Source organism: Apostichopus japonicus, chromosome 18 (assembly GCF_037975245.1).
Source record: "Apostichopus japonicus isolate 1M-3 chromosome 18, ASM3797524v1, whole genome shotgun sequence".
NCBI classification, from domain to species: Eukaryota; Metazoa; Echinodermata; class Holothuroidea; order Aspidochirotida; family Stichopodidae; genus Apostichopus; species Apostichopus japonicus.
Window position 1 is genome coordinate 19,543,887 of NC_092578.1, and position 18,409 is coordinate 19,562,295.

The window sequence follows — 18,409 nt, forward strand, 5'->3', positions numbered from 1 at the left end:
TATGCAATACCGTAATTACATAAGTAGGTATAACGGAGTCTAATTTGCAAAAGATGAGGCAAGTTGTTGAAATCTAAGGAAATGTAACCAGATAATACCGCCCAAGCCCGCATCACCACCCCACCCCACCCAACCCAGCCTAATTCACCAGTCAGATTTTACCATGTCTAATTTGCAAATTTTCTTTTTCCAAAAGTTCATGTCCCGGAATCGAGTAGGAAATGTGGACACATAACACAGTCAATAAAAAAAAGGAAATAATGTCTAGAATAGGTTTTGTAAGATTGGTAAAGTTTATTTCTCATATAGACCTGTTAACTTACTCTACCCTACCTACTAAAATCAAGTAATAATCGAAAAAGCTTCCCTTACCTAAATAAGCTAATTAATATGATAAAAATATTGATATGTCTTTTCATTCTACTCTATTTTCTATTTGTTACCATGGCGATGACAAAATCGGAACAGAAATTCAGTGTTTATATCCACTACAGAAAGACCTTATCAAACTGTGGGTGTTGAATGCTCACGGAATGTGTATCAGAGGACTGGCTGGCGTTCCATAGTGTTGAATTAATATCCACCAACGTAAAATAGTTCAGGTCTTGTTGAAAACGACTGGCGGATGAAGGTTATACCATCGAATAGATGTACTGCTTCTAATGATCTATCAAACTAATTTATCCAAATAGTGCACGTTAAAACTCGCTAAAGGTATTAATCTTGCTTTTCATTTCTTTTTCCTTTTTTGTTTGAAGACATTTTCAAGGAAAAACAGGTAACGTTGCGGTATAGAGGAAATTATGGGGAATTGTCCAATAACTTATACAGTAAGATAGGAAAACCACACGTTGTCTAGGGGGCTTAAATAATTGGGTTCCGGGTTCATCTATTCATCCAAGCATGACTTCCACATTCCTGGACAGTACGATAGTGAAATGGGGGTGCCTGAACGGAGAAACAGAGAGATACATTAAAAACAAATTAATTGATCGATCAAGAAAAGAAAAGAAATTTCAGTTTAAAAGTTCATTTTTCATCTAATATTGACACTATAAATAAAGTGCACGTTAAGATAGGAAACATTGTCGTGAAGAATGATGTAAACTTAAACAAGGCTGATATGTGACATTTTGCCACAGATTTGAACACGGATAATGTGAACACAGATAATGTGAATCCGTATGTTAATTATGGAGTATGTAGACAATGTAACCCATTGTACTTGGAATATATAAATAGTTAAAATAGTGAAGAGTGATCAAGAATGACATATGACATCCTTCTTAGATGTGAACACAGATAATGTGAACACGGCAGATTCTAACCCGCGTAATATTCAAAAACGTGAATACCTTCTGGAGTTTACTAAAGTAAACTTCTTCTTCTTTTTTTTCTATAGTGTATTTATGGAATTTAATTTTTTTCTCAGAAGCTTGATTAAGTGGAATTTATTTTTACGAACGTCACGAAAAGAAACAAAATATAAGAGGCCAGTGTCAAAAAACCTCCAAAGATATAACCTAGAAAGCAGTATAGCCTTGAATTTGACAATATATTAAATCGCCCTATATTTCAAGACGGCCATTACGTCATCACGACATATTTTTCCCTCTTCCCTCTGCTGTCATTTTGCAACGTGCCCATGTGTAAAAGCGTCAGTGTTTCCCAGTTGTGACGTCATAGGTCAAGCCGCCTTCGGCTATGTCATTGTTGTTTGAACTGAATTTTTGAAGTCAACATCCCAGAAAGACTAAGTCTGCAATAGAAATTGGCTTGGGACTTATTAAATTAAAACGAGAGAAACATATTTTGGTTAGAGGCTGTCTGCTTCATCAACTTAATTCTGACTTGTATTTTGCGCTTCGCGTAAATTTGTCACCAAATCCACAGAAGAGACGCGTGATTACGTTGATGTAATATTAAGTATTAGTTACTGGGCTTATAAATCTTGTCTTCCGTCATACAAAGTTTCAAATCAGGTATAATAATAATGATCGCCCGAGTACACACCGCATCAAAAGATATATTAAGTACCCTCGGATTATATATTCATCGTGTTTCATTTCCTATCATATATCATATATCATATATCATATATATATATATATATATATATATATATATATATATATATATATATATATATATATATATGTATATATATATATATGTATGTATATATATATATATATATATATATATATATATATATATAAATATATATATATATATATATATATTTATTAAATATAATGTAATATCCTTTGAACTTACATGTTTTATGTACTACATTAAAGGCAGTGTCAAGTGGAGTTAGACATAGCATCTGGCAATCCCCATTTTCCTGCACCAGGACAAATAGCGTATTTTGTCTTCCATGTGGTCTATAGATCTGGGACTGCTTCTCTTCATTGAGTCTTGGTTCGTCCTGCTATCATCCGTTGGTCCTAAGGGTGCAAAGCTCGGGTAATCTTTCTGTAATAAGAGGGAAGGGTTGAGAGAGAGAGGAAGAGTAATATTAGTCAAAATATCAAAGAATATTAGTACATTGTGAAAACATGCAATGCCTGACGATAGGGGGGGGGGGTGGCAGCGGGTGGGGTTCGGAATCCTTCACAACATATATACGTCATCAAATTACCCTTCCAAACCTGCTTTCAGATCAAACTAACTTCGATTTTTTTCGGCTTGCGGCGTTCCAGTAATGTACTAGGTTTATTCAATTTCGATGCAATTCCCATTGTACAAAACTCTTGTTTCAATCAAGTTACTCTAGCATAGCGTTTTAGTCATCACCGACGTTAGAAAAGTAATGGTTCTCGCAAGAACTGATAGGGGGCCAACTTATAGGTTTGTCAGAAGCATACATACGGTACTTGGTGATATTTATTATCTCTGGTTTAGTTTTATAGTTGGGCATCTGTTTTGGGAACTGTCTGTATTTGAGTGTAATGTCATCACATCCTTTCCCACAAACCATACCCCCCTATGCCTACCACCCCTTGCATCACCCCTGACCCCTCCCTTCATTAATATTATAAACTTGTCCAGGTAGAGGCATAATCACGTCCATGAAACTATGCCAGTCGTTTTCTTTTCGTCCATATATAGACTATCTGTCTATTTTGTTCATATGTATCTTTGCAACCATCTAACGTTTTTGCTATTTCTATGTCAGCATTTTATACGAATTTCCTGTTGTTTTGTAATTCCCCCCGGATTACAAAGATCCATTAAGACGCTACCATCCTGCGGGCCATGCCGAACCGTCCCGCGGGGCATGCCGAACCATCCCCGCAGGGTAAGCCGAATCGTCTTGCTTATTGATTCATTAAACATATTTCTGTTTTCTTTTCACCTATCTCAACCACTGCCATTATCTCTCGAGTCGAGCGATTCTTTCGTATAGATGAAGGTTTATTATATTTATATACATAACTATATACAACTATATTATTACTATAACGAGACTGACTTTTCCCCCTTCATTATAACATATTCCATATATAATGATTGATATCCGTATTGGTTGTGTTATGAAGAAACTCTTTCATTTGTCTCAATTGGTTCTAAAATTAGATTTATTATAATTATAACTTAAAGGAGTCATTCAAGGTTTCAATAAACTTCAAGAACTGGCGAAGAATAATCGGCAACATTTGCTGTATTCAACCAAAACATACTCCATATTCTTATTCGAGACATTTCTATAAGTATAGGAGGAAAAAGCTAGTAATAACGTGAGTCAACGTGGAACGATGAAGTATAAGCTGCCAAGTTATTGATAAATTTGAAGATTTTGGTTCAGACTAGTCCTTTAAAATTATTGCCTTCAATCGTCTTGTAAATATTATCCTATGTTCTATGTTATACAAGTCACGTGATCATCTCATTCAATCTAATTTATTATATTTAGAGACCAGTAAGCCCCGTATAGTTAGATAACATATTTATTGAAAGAGTACGGTAGTTATTGACTTATTATGGAAAATCTAATGGAAAACATCAGTGATATTTAATCAGACATATGAAAAATATTAAATATTGTGCCTGCTGCAGGTTCAATATAGACATTTATATCTGACAAATAAATTAATTGACCAGTCATTACTCGGGAGAAGAAATGCTCTGTTTTCTTTAATATTTTTTGTTTTATGTCAGATGAATGGTTACAGTGTTACAATAACATGACGTCACAACAAATTGACGATGATATCAGGGTGCAGGGGAGGGGAGGGGAGGGGAGGGATGGGAGGGGATGTAATCCAGGGTAGGATGATTCTCCTAGGAGGTGGAGTTGCTACTCAGCTCCTCATTCCTACCGCGTCCACTGGATTAATTGTAACCATCTGGGTTATGCTGAGTATTATAGTACATTGATACGAACACGCATTGCATCTGAATTTAACTTATAAAACTGTACAAAACCTTCACCTTACATGCACCCATGCACCACACTCCGATTTCCATCCAGAGCATATATCATATAGTTACAGCTTTATGTTTTACATTTCTTTAACATATGTCACCATATTCTACTAGGCTATGAGGATATATTTAGTTAAAATGCTGAAAATTGCTACAACAGATCTGAATCGGGTTATTTATACAAACCACCACAAACACAGATTTCAAGGGCCGCTTGTTTTATCAAACTGACGAAAATCAATGTAACTATGAAAGATAAAACAACATTCATTTGGACAATTCTCAGTCTGCAGAAAGAATGTAAGAATTTTCTTTTTCTTCATAAAAATGACATTTTAGCTTTTACAATTCAGAACTTACTCCACTATTCATTGCTTCTTGTTCATTTCTAACCATTTGTACTTTTGGAATTTGAAAATCTAATTCTCTTGAAAATTAAACTCATAAATCATGTCTCTTTTTTCTGGAACAGCCTTGAACTTAATAGTATTGTCATTAACGAAAATTGATTACGACTCGTTCGGACAAATACAGGGGGAACACAGAAAGGAAGATTATAATGAACAACAGTAACAGTGCAGGGCAAAAACTCAAAATACATTTGTCAATAAAGAGACAATCATTGTGCGAGCTTACGCATGAAGAAGACATTTTATTATCACTGCAGAGAGCACGCACAGTAACTATGGTGATAATGTAGACCTATTCGCACGGCAGAGCTGTTTTCTATTTTACTACCATTATAGGCTGTGTACTACGATTGCAACTATACATGTGTTCCGCAGAATAATATGTATAAGCCCCAAGTATTTGACTGTTAAATGTTGGGGCCAAATAACCGCTCATTATTAGAAGAACGTTGTTAGAGATTTTTAAGTCCTTGCCGAGGATTTTCGCTTCCCCTCATAGCAGGTTCATTAAATCGTTTTCTTTTTTGTCTCTCTCTCTCTTTCTTTTCAGAAGACTTGGTAAAAACGTTTTAAGTTGACAGATGAACAAGACAAGACACAAATTCGACCGTCCGAACAAGGCTAACATCTGACCTAATTTTAGGGATTTCTTTTCGCTCTGAGAGTGTATATACTAGTTCGTTAATTATTTGCTTGCATATACTAAGGCCAGCCAAGACGAAAGGAAATAGATTTAAACCAAATTAAAACTGCGACGGGGTCCGGTAAAAGGTCCACACCAAGAGAGTGGTTGAGTTTGTAAGAATAACTGTAGTATGTTCCTCAATTGGTGGAAGTTGGTCCGCCAACCCCCCCCCCCCCCTCCTTCCTTGCGTACAATCACCTAAATATTATTTCATAGAAATGAAGGCGAAACCTTAGTAAATCTTATACCCAATTGCAAAGAAGCAAACTCATTGAAAGTGAATGGATCAGTAGACATGTTCTTCATTAAACCCCCCTCATAATTTTAATGATAACATTGTATATTAATTCAAACCTCACCACTATATTAAACTCTCTTCTGATTTCATATAATTTTTTCTTATTCAAATATTTTATAGCATAACCCCTTCGGAGCTACATACTTCCTATATTTGAACTTGGCATGTTTCATATTGTTGTCATAGCAACCAGCAAATGATTTTTGAAATCATATATGCCCACTGGAGTGAAATGCTAACACACAGCTGTTCTTAACTTAACTATACCCCGTCCTGGAATCTCACTATGAACGTATAGCCTGCAAGCTTTTATGTAAATGTTTACATTCAGGCTACAGTTTTTTCTTCGTTTGTCCGTATGTCGTTAATCAATGAACGTGAATTATAAAGAGGTCGCGAAGCAATGGTTTAATGACGTCTTGCGGCCTATGTGTGCTCATCCTCAGTTGGTGGCTTATAGGTTCACAGCCGGTATTCTTACCGTGTGTGTTAGACCCTTGAAATGTTATACCATGCGGAGGTGAATTAAATTTTGAGTTTTTCTACGTGTGAAGAGATAAACCGGGTTTTCTTTTTTTCACATTATTTTTGATGTTTTTTTTTATATATATTTTTATCAGCGCAAATCTTTATCTTCATTTCTTCAACTTTGGAGGCCGTCAGCAGTGGGGAATACTTCAAGCGTGATTCTTATCCGAGAGGTTTCACTGGTCGGATGTCTTCTCTGACAATGCCGCAGCCCCCCCCCCACCCTCAACACACACACATACACCCAACCTCTCAACACACACATATATACACACACACCTGTGTAATTTACATTCAGACCGGGGACCCCATTGTTTTGTTCAATTGTTCAAATCTACATACACTAACCTCAACAATACCCCATAACAATCGAATACGTTCTTCTAGGACCTGGTGAGTCCTTCAAATAACATGTGACGACGACCTGGAATTCTTTTGTTCAGTCTGAATGCAAAAACAAGTGCACACACCCCCATACACCCACACTGATATAACTTATGATGAAAATGTGTTTTGATACTGTCACAAGTATACTATAGGACACCCTATAAACAAGAAATAATGGTTTGTACAAACCTATAGAGAAACCAAACAGGGTAAGTTTGTAAGGAAACAACAGAAAGTGCGGCATTGGCTGCATTACTTTGAATAAACATAAAAGACTTCCTTAAGTAAAGTATAATTAAATTTCAAAGGCTTTGTTATGTACTTCCTTAAGTAAAGAATAATTAATATTCATAGGGTTTTGTATATATACTTTCTTAATTAAGTAAAGACTAATTAATATTCAAAGGGCTTTGTTATATACTTACTTAAGTAAAGAATATTTATTATTCAAAAGGCTTTGCTATATACTTACTTTTGTACGAAAGGCATTTAAATTTCACTAGTAGGCAAAGTGTATCATACAGTAAATTTAGGTTGCCAGAAAGCTATTACAAAATCTGCCAAACTGTCAGAACGGAATAACGGAATAAAGATAATCCTAGATTACGTTAATCAAACGTATATCACTTCTTCAAATGGGGGGGGGGGGGATCATTTCAAAGGTTTTAGCTGGAGCATGGTGGGTTCAATATTATTATGACTCACATAGACTTTGGACTGGCAAATTGACCCATGTCCAAAAAAAAAAAGCCTTTCAATCTCTAACTTTTGAAATGTTTAACAACTATAACACATCTATATTTGACGTCATTTGACAAAAGTGCGGTGTCCTCATACTTTGAGATACCGCACCATGATAGGTCCTTCGACTTACTTGTGTATGAAGTGCCTTAAGTAAACGGTAAATCGCCTCCTGCTCTAACCAATCTGTGGTGCTGTCCGTCACATCTTTGGGAAGCATTTCATCTTTATCGACGACCAGCGCATGCGCACACGTTGCTTCAATGACTAGCACAGCAAGAACTGTAGCGATCAGTGAGAGTAGAAGTCCAGCGTTTTTCATGTTGGCAGGCATTTGTGAATGATGTGGGTGAATTTTTTTCTGAAACTGAAAGAGAAACAAAAAACTTACCCTTTATTCAATTAATAAACTGGAAAATATCTTAAAAATTCATCTATTTTTCTTATATTTTTGTCTGAGTATAAAGAAGCTGAGAGAATGGTAAGTAGCCATGTAACATGAATAGTAGAAGATACTCTCTAAACTACTCCCCCACTACTAACAATTAACCTAATTCATTTGTTTTGAGGCAAATTATACCAAGGATATTCGTTTTTTAAGGGGGGGGGGGTGGTTAACGTCAGATAATACAACTGATCATTGCACTTCGAAACTTTTATCCAATCTTGTTTATACGAGTGCTTGTGAATGAGCCTATAGTAAACGATAAAAGCAATAAACCACTTACTCTGCTTCGCTTCCCTAATAAGAACAAAATATTAACGAAATGAGTAATGCATGTTCGAAGACTTACACAATTGCTGTAAAAGCCCAGTATGAACATTAAAAATGAAAACAAATAAAAAGAAATCACCGTTTTACACATCGTATATTATTCTCCATGCCATTACAACAAACTAATATTCCTGGTGATATTTTATGAACCGCTGTCGCCTTAGAGTTCATCTGTTCTCATTAAAACGTTATCGTAAGGAAATGGCGCGCAAATGGAAGCACGTTACCTTAATGAGCCCCCTGACAACTGCAAAAGTACGAGTCAATGTCAGATGACAGTCACAGCATATATAGTAGATAATGCTTATAATTAACGAGAATAAACGACAGAGGTGTAATAGAAACTTCTCGTATTGCAATACGAACATGATAGGTCTCATAAAATAAGGAATATAATTGTTTAAAAGTATCCTAAGTAAGAAAGCACGGGTATCTATTATGCGCAAAAAAATGGTGTAGGTTGTATTAAAAATGTTTGTAATCTATAGATAAGGTTTCCAATCAATAAATGATCATTTTGATATTTGCATGTCACAAATGTTGGAGAGATAACATTTTAACACTAATATGCTTTCATTATTCTACTACTCCGCACACCCCCCCCCCCCTCTCATTTTGTTTTATTATGAATCACAGTAATAGATATAGGAAACACTCCGTGAAACATTAATCGTCTTCCTCGACATCAAGATCTGTTTTCTTGTATAGTTATGTTTAAGTTAGACCGAAGACCAGTTCACTTCTGCAATGTGGAGTTTAGGGTAGCACCGTGGTGCCACTAATATATGCGAAGCTTCCAGCTTTACGTGGCCATGAACAATTCTTCAAGAAAATTCCCGAAGCTATCGAATATTGATTATTAAGAAGAGGTTTAAGGCGTTTAAAGTGTGCCGGGTTTAAACTGTAGGTTTGGTTCTCATTGGCCAGACACAATCAATAATTAGCTTGGTTTCATATGAATTTTAGTTTGGTTCTTGGACACACAGACAATCAATGTTTATATTGCTATGAAACACAACGTTATAAGAATATGTTTAAGTTTTGCTTTATGATTGGAAGACAAATTTGACTATTTAAAGCAATTAACTACATTATTACAGCTAGGACGACAATACCAAACTTGCAGTACAAGTACAACAGCATGAGTACAACAGCATGAGTACAACAGCATGAGTACAACAGCATGAGAACGAGTACACATACAGTTTACCCGTTGGTATGAATACGCGTACAGAGTACAACACTACCAGTACAACATTACTAGTTGACCAGTTAATTGGATTAGAAGTACTAGTTTGTACACCAGATTGCCAAAGTGAGTACAAATCCACGAGGTGGAGTACCAGTAGAAGTAACTATCGCCAGAATATATAATGAGGTCATCGAAAACAATACAAGCATCACGATGGCTTCACATTTAGCCAATTACTTCTATGATTGTAAGGATGCTAATCTAGCTAATCTAGTTATGTATGTCACGAAATTCTCATAAGTCATTATATTCCGTTTGTTGTTTATGAAAACTTTGAGAATGCGCACAAAACCTTACATCGAGACTGTACGCCGTTGCATCATACAGAATATCTGTAGTGCCTTAGATATAAGGAAGAGATAATACACTTGATGTTGTTGCCGTGAGTAAATGTTATTGCCGTGAGTAAATGTTGTGAATAAATGTTGTGAGTAAATGTTGTTGAGCGATGTTGTTGCCGTGAGTATTATAGGGTAAAGAAAGCCTTTCTCGCAGTTATCCATAACATCTAACCGGGAACACACCGGCCGCAATTTGTACACATTTTTCAAAAGTTTTCGTTGTACAAGGGTCTTGCTTTCAAGAGGTAGTACAACTTTCTTATAACGGAATGGACGGGTGAATATATATGCTACTCAGCCCGCATTCTCTTTAAAAGTTAATAAACCAGAGCTGTACCGTAAAGTACGCAATTGCCTTCGTTTATAAAATGATAATCTTTCGTGTACGTCATAAAAAGATAACTATTGATACCATAAAGACATGCCACCGTGTCGAAGCCCATAACGACCAATGCTTCTCTTAATGTGAAATAATAACCACACCAATGAAAGCCATCTAGACCTTGTCTTAACCTAAGCAAGGAAACAGAGAATTTTTGTTTTGATAAATTGCAGAAATTAATCAAATCTTGGGAACAAACCTTAAGTAAACCTCGACCTGTTGATCAAAGTGGACATTACCACCCAATGCAAGTACACAATAACGGGTTGTTTGACGTTTATTAAAGTGGAACAACTCATTATGAATAAAAACGAATTCAGTGAAGAATCAGGTCTGAAGCTAGAAACAGACTATGGAGTTAAATACGGTAGTTGCGTACGCAAAAGGGGAGAGGGGAGGGGGGGGTAAGGTCCCTCACCTCTATCGTCAGTCGTGCGAGAGGGATACTGTCGGTGAAATTTTAACATTCAGTCACGAAAATATACACCATCCCTTTAAAACTCATGACACCCCACTTTTCAACCTCACTGTGTTTGTATTTATTAGTGCAACCTAGTTTCCCTTGTCTGTCGAAGTACCCCACCCTATCCCATCCTATCTTACCCTATCCCACCCCCATATAGGAGTCGTCTTCAACGATGACAGGGCCACAACCCCTCTCCCTTCGCAAATCCTGGATCAGCCTATAGCCTTTCCATTGAGATAACTGCCTCTACCTAAATCAGTTGGGCGAGGCTTAGACCCCCACCCCCCCCTCCGGATTATAAAGTAAGCAGATTTTTATTCTAAATCAGTTCTTCCCCAGGAATAGCTGAGTGTTTCTTTAGCAGCATAGGCCCATTAGGAACAACGTTTTCACCTCATCTTTGTTTCATATATGTGGCCGCCTGCACATTTTTCAAAACTACATTTATTGTCATTTTCTTTTATATTAATACTGGAGTGCAATAATGATTGGAATGTTATCCTTCCGGCCACGCCCCTGCGACCACAGTTCCTCTTTAAAACGCTGAGAAATTCTGTTCCTGTGAGATTTTTGTTAACAAATTAGTTTAAGAGCCATGACACTGATGGATAATGTTCAATATAGTTGCCGTGGCAACCGTTGTAATGAGGTTCTTTTTTTTGCAATATGGCTGTCTGCGGTATTTCTTGCCAAAATCCCGAAATTTGTTACGAACATTTCAAAAGAACTACACCTTGAAAGAACTTTGCAAATGGTTAACCCAACACACCACTCTGCTTGGTGTTTCTTACAACTAACAAATGATAATTGGTGAATAATTTAAAAAATTTCGCCTTAAAACTGATTGATCATAGGGGAAATTGGATAAGTTCTAAACTGTTGTCTTGTTAATATATTTTATTTTGAAACGTAATTCGAATAGTTAAGCTAATAATGTCAATTCGAATACATACAAACAGCGCCCAATGCCGTCCATAGCCTAGTGGTTAGGGTGTCCGTAAATAAAGCGGGAGGCCCGGGTTCGAATCCCAGGGGAGGCTAGTTTTTTTTCACTGTTCTGGATTTTCCAACTCACTACGATTTAAATTATACATATATAAATATATATATATATATATATATAAATATATATATATATATATATATATATATATATATTCCCTGGCTTTGGGCTTCCGCCTTACATTAAACCGGAAGTACATCAAAGCAGTGTGTGATATATCTTCTAGTTTTTTCCCCTGTTGGGCTCTTTCTTACATCCTGATTCGGTTAAGGACGTTCTAAGTAGAAATCCCCAAGGGAATGAATCCGCCCCCATGAGAGGGATTTACAAGTATTCAAGGGCAAATGACACTTAAATATAGACAAAAGACAAAATAGAACGCAATTAATGAAGGACGAAGTGAAGAGGTGGGGGTGGGTGTGTGGGTTGTTTGGTGGTCTACAACCCCAATATCTACATATCATGATAAATCCTTATTCCTAATGTCTGCTTAAATTGGGATTCATTTCGCCAGTTCGCAGTGGTATGAAATGTACCCATGGCAAGACTAAAGCGACGGGAAATAGAGATGGTACTTAACACGGGTGGCATCATGCACTCAATAGTATTAAGTGCGTATATACTTCAGTTTCATTCAAATCATAACAGTTTAGAAGATTTCTCCCAGCGTATTTTGATAACTTCCTGTCAAAAATAATTCATCAAAACTTGTACATTATTTCAGGTTGCCTTGAACTCGTAATTGAATGCAAGCTTGCTTCTTCTATCAATGTATTTCTCTTCAAATTAAATGAACCAGGAAATGAATCTAGTAGGACAAATTACCCGTTGGGTATTACTAATGGATTCTAGTAAATGGCTGCTGGTTTCAAGTTGACGTGTTTCGATGTCTGCATATTTGGTAAGAAGTTAGAATTCCTTTTTTCGAAGAATCAACAAAGATAATCAAGATTGGATAATGACGTTACATGAGCGTAGGTGTCTTGGATCTTAAGATTTTTTTCAACTTTTCAATTAAATATATCTAAACGAATCACGAAACTGAATTAGAAGGAAACTTATTTTCTCATCTTGTCAACATACACAGTACACTACTCTTAATATCTCATCATAGACGTAACATCACCATGATCACATGGTTACAGTCTCGATGTTAGGGGACTGGTGTTGAGAGTGATTCGAGATGCTTAGTTTTTATGCTCAAGCTCTATATCGGTTGAATTTTCGTAAAAGGTATCTAATCATTACAAAGTTGAACTGCACGGACATAAGTAGATGCACTAAATGTGTATGTCAAATTACGTATTCCGTAGTAGTAGTAGTATTATAGTCACACTTTATGTTAAACGGACTTGGATTTATTTATTTTTTACAACTTAAAATTCCAACGTAGGTCATTAGTTTGATGTTTCATGTTTAATTACAATAGGAGGAGTTGGGGTGGGGGGGTGGGGTCATAATTTACTTACCTTATGTGGTCACCTAATGAATAATGGCGCATGAAACGTCACCCGTTACATCACTACTATATACACGAACACATAGGATAAATATTAAACCGTTATTGACATGTTATTATAACCAAGATGACGTCATAAATATGACGTCACATGTGTTTACTTTATACTACTAGAATGTTCCTCATCCTTCTCCTTTTAAACTGACCTCAAAAATAATACCTTCGTCTGGCATTTTTTTTTTTTTGTTCATGGTTATTTTCCACCTGTCAACTCTTTCCCCAATAAAGTGTAGAAACTAGCATCCTGGCAGAATACGTGCTCTCGGATGTCCCTATGAACTCACCATCAATAGGATAATGAACGCAGTTTGCGTTCAAGCATAAAAATTCACGTCCTGCCGCGAAGGCCATTCGATGTGACTACAAAACAGAGAACTTCCGGCAAAACATCTCGTTTTTGTCTTTCCAACAAATGAGAATTTGGTTGTTTTTTTGTTTGTTTTGTTTGTTTGTTTGTTAGTATTCTGACTAATTCCGCGTTATTATGCACGCATGCGCGTATATATATATATAGCAGTCCTTGTAATGACTACAGAAGCATGCTGCATATATACTTTGTCACAGTGATTCATTGCTAAATTTAGTTAGTCATTTTAATCAAATACTGGTCTTAAAGTACTCTTGTTGAACTTTTACTGATCGTGGGGCAAAGTGCAATCCCACTGATTTTTGGTTAATAATCAAAACAATCAATTAGGTAGATTTTTAACAACATCTGCTTGCACCTTGTAAATTTAATTTCGCCTTGTTTCCAATTAGTTTATGTTTAAATAATTTATGTTCTTATGTTCTTTTGATGAAGTCAATTGAGGCAAAAACAACAAAGAAAAGTTATTAGAAAATTGCACCAAAAATAGAAAAAACAAGAAGAAGTGAAAACAGCAAATAATATTTGATGATAGACTAAGATTTGAACCAGATGTTACTCATCTAGAATCTATTAATTGATTTATATTTTCCTATATATTCTACAGTTCGATTTCAACTCCAAAGGCCGATCGGTTTCTCTTTTCGTTCAAAAAGTTGTTTCGAATTTTCTATTTTTCCACTACAAAACAAATCGTGTATGTTGATTTCATTGAAGGTATCATTCAATGTGGATTAAGAGTTAGTTACTGCAAAGGGCGACCCTTCTGTAGTTGACTCTTATACCCTGCATCTCTCTGTATGGTCGTCCTGTGGTCTTTAAATAGGTATTTATGATCCCCCATTCTTCTGGAGAATATAAACAGAGGGAGGTGGTTCGATCGTGACTTAGATATCGGGGTGATACAGATCAATTACTAATAGTGATCAATATATTGGAAATGTTTCTAGAGGAACGACAGGCAAGAGAGGAATAATATTTTAACGTGTGTAACAGGCGAGCTTCACCAGCCTATATGGCTAGTTCAAAACATCCAAAATTATTAACAAAAAATGCTCAAAATGTCTACTTCGAATTTAAACATTTGATGAGACCCCCTTTCTTACATCTAAGGATTATCAATCATTTGTAGTCGAAGTTAATTTCCGGACGACACATTAGGTTGTCCCCTCAAATTCTCGCTGTATCTATCTTTACTTCCTTTAGTTATAACAGAAAGGATTACGAATTCAATCGACCTTCAAAAGGCCCGGACGTTCCATCAGAAACAGTTCGTTTCTCTAATGGAAATCAATTTGCATTCTGTTTAGTACTCTGGCTGAAGCTATATACCCCTTCTCTGATACATTTGAAGTGCACACCAGAGGGCAAATGTCTAGGCATAAATATATATATATATATGTATATATTTGTATGTATATATATATATATATATATATATATATTTATATATATATATACATGTATATATATATATTTGTATGTATATATATATATATATATATACATACATACATACATTTATTTGTTTACACAACCACACACACACTAATTAACAACAAGCCCGCTAACATATTATATTTTTCTTCACTCTTAATTATGAATCTCTCGCACTTGTTTTATCTATTTACAGCAAATAACGTTTTACGTTCCATTACTTCATTGAGTTACTCAGTATTGTATTATCACATATACAGATTAGTTCAGCATGAAATAATGACATTCATGATTTACTACGTAAGTTCCAACGGGGTCTTGAAATCTAGACCGACGAAATTGCAGCAACCAAGACCTAAACGTTGTCTAGGCATAGATAATTTCAAATTTCTACTCTTAGACTGGCCCTAACGAAAAGAAAATTGATTAAATATTATGATGATTACCGTGGCAACCGATAAGTAAACCAAATGTCCTGTGAATGCCCTCAGCGTCCGAAGAAGTTTCCTTTCACATACTAGGCTATGTTTCATTTACCTTTTGGTTAGAAATATACAACGGTGATATTGTCTTTTACCGCGATGTTACGTTTGGACGTTAAATTAATCAATAATAAGTGTACATAATTAAAGGGGCTTTGCCGGTGGCCAAGGAAGTATGTATAGACAAATGCTAGATTTTATTGCTGGAAGGCAGTACTTATATTAATTTTTTTTTTTTTTACCAAATATTCTTGGAAGGAGTTCGCTAGCGGAATGCTGACACGATTCGTGTTGGAGGGTAACATAAGGTTGCTTCTCATATACATATGGTCCTATAAACGTGTCCTGTTCAAGAGGTTAGAAGTGTAAAGGCCTTGCAGGTAAACAATACAGATACATACAATTTACAGGACTGACGTAAAAACAAATAGGCTATAAAATCGAAATAAAACAAGAAAAAAGATTGTTCGGCATCTTCGACAGTTTAAACGTCGCTATCATCAACCGGAATGACGGGTTGCACCGAATTAAGTGGATTAGTGTTTATCGATCCATCACCTTATACTATTGTACCTCTAAACAATTACAACAACAACAACAACAATAAGAACAGCGACAATAACAACAACTTACAACAAACTTGCAATATTAGTCACAGCATGCCAGCTCCATGACAACACATTAAAACGTATTCTATTTTAATGTTAAACAGCTAATATATTTTTGATGTTTAACTAATAGTTGCTCCTACTGGTTACATGCAAATACAATGTTATTTTAATGGATCCAAATATTTAGAGAGTGAAATTGTCCTTCTATATATATTTTTGCATGGTGAGAAAAGGAGGGCGTGTGACCATGATAGGGTTGGATACAAGAAGGAGATTAGAAGATAAAGGTTATATCTACGCTCTTTAGAACAAAAGTGCATTTGTTGTGTGGAGACAGATGTTAAATCAGGAAAGGCTTCCATTATTTGCGCCTCTTGACATTATCTGTCCAAGTCAATTTGATGGATATTATATCTAGCCTACACCTCATTAAATGTATCACTGAAGCAAGAAACGACTAAAGTAATAAGTCTACGTTTCTAGCTGAGCTCCTAATGGTTGTCACCTCACGTTCTTATGTATACGTATTTTGCTATAATCACGAACATAACAACACATTGGTATACTTTATCGATACTGGTCTACTCTATTTGGATGGGTTAATTTATTCATTGAGGAGAAACCCAAGCTTCCTTTGTGCCCCGCGGTACCCTTTTACCATTAAATTGGCTTACATGCTTCTTATCCGCTCAATCCCTTAACATATTAAATGGTCGAGCATATAAGACGTTTGCGAAAATTTGGCTGACTTTGATGGCATCAGAACAATGACACTCACAAACGACTGGGAACAAACGCAATGGTTTAAACACTACAATCGCATTTGTTACTTTGTAGCATCCGCACGAAATTTAAATACGGTCAATCTTAATTCGCTAGCAAACCTTAACAATTCCTATCCTGTCATATCCATGTCAATGTTAATGTTTCCCTTATCAGCCAAACCCTACCAACGACATTTATAATTTGGTTAGTTCTCGCACGAGTGCATCTTTAATAGGTTAGAAACAGGTCACCTGTAAACTTGCCCGATTTTGTTTTTACATTTCAATCGTGTGTGATTGTTTATATATGTTCATCCAATTTGGATAAATGATAAACTCAAAGTTTTCTCGAATTTGAAATAAAGACGAGGAGGAACGGATAGATTGTGTTAGGGTTCATTCTACTTATAATCATGCACATGTGTGCAGTATTTTAATGAGGCCAATCAATCGCGTTGAATTGCTACTATTTAATTTATAAATTAATGATATCAGTAACAAGCATCTACCTTCAAATGTATAGAGACATATCATTGATCGTACACTAACGGTTACTATTGATATACATAAGAACGCATTGTTTTAAAGTTAATGCGCTACGTATTTTCTTTAAATAATGTTTTATCAAGAAACTCCAGTGCATTGAAAAGGATGGACAATGTAATGGAGAGAATATATACACTATTTCCTGATCAGAAATACGACAAACAGAGCAAATTCCGCCAAAATCCATGCGAATTCTTAAATACGTTAAGCTTTGCCCTTAGGCTACAGATGTGTCTCCTTATTCACTGTTTCTTCATTTTCTTCTTTCTTTCTTTCGATTTTATTTTCTTGTTTATTGTTTCGGTTTGAAAGAAAAGTTCCCAGTACTTTCTCCGTTTCGTTTTTTCATCCTTCCCTGTATTTTTTTTTTCACTTCTGAAATTCTTTGAAAAAAACGAAGATTCGATACTTTCTTTAATATAAATTCAAGTCTAGATTCGGGATCAATAAATTCTGCGGGAAAATAGCGAGTGGGAATAAAATTAGCACCATGATTTGATTGAGTTATTGTCGTATTTTTTGTCGTTATGGGCCGAAATTGGCCCGAAGGACCTTAGATTGGTGTTGCTTGTAAACTATTTACTGCAGCGAGTCAGCTGTGGCAACAGGTAAATTCTCCGTCACACCGAATCAAGTTAAATTAGCTTCGAAAAGAGAATATTTTTAGGCTAATGAGATGGCATGAGGTAAATAAACTGACTAAATTCGAGCATATATACCACAGTTGGTATGTATCGAATACGTGATTGCTTGGGTGGTGTGTTTGGTATGGTTAGCTGCACAGGCATGTTGACCACGGTACGAAATAACGATTGGAAACAGTGTTATTATTGTATTATATATATATATATATATATATATATATATATATATATATATATATATATATATATATATATATATATATATATATATATATATATATATATATATATATATATATATATATATATCATTTATTTATAACTTCCTGAACAACATGGT

General features: G+C 35.5%; 1 long non-coding RNA gene across 1 annotated transcript in view; it reads right to left on the reverse strand.

Moving 5' to 3' along the window:
- Nucleotides 1–270: 270 nt before the first annotated feature.
- The window catches only part of LOC139959037 (uncharacterized), a 33,077-nt gene continuing 14,938 nt past the window's right edge, over nt 271–18,409 (reverse strand). The window contains exons 2-4 of the long non-coding RNA XR_011789947.1: nt 7,614–7,847; nt 2,278–2,478; nt 271–948 (exon numbers count right to left, since the gene is read on the reverse strand). This is a non-coding gene — a long non-coding RNA (uncharacterized lncRNA). The remainder of the gene's footprint in view (nt 949–2,277; nt 2,479–7,613; nt 7,848–18,409) is intronic.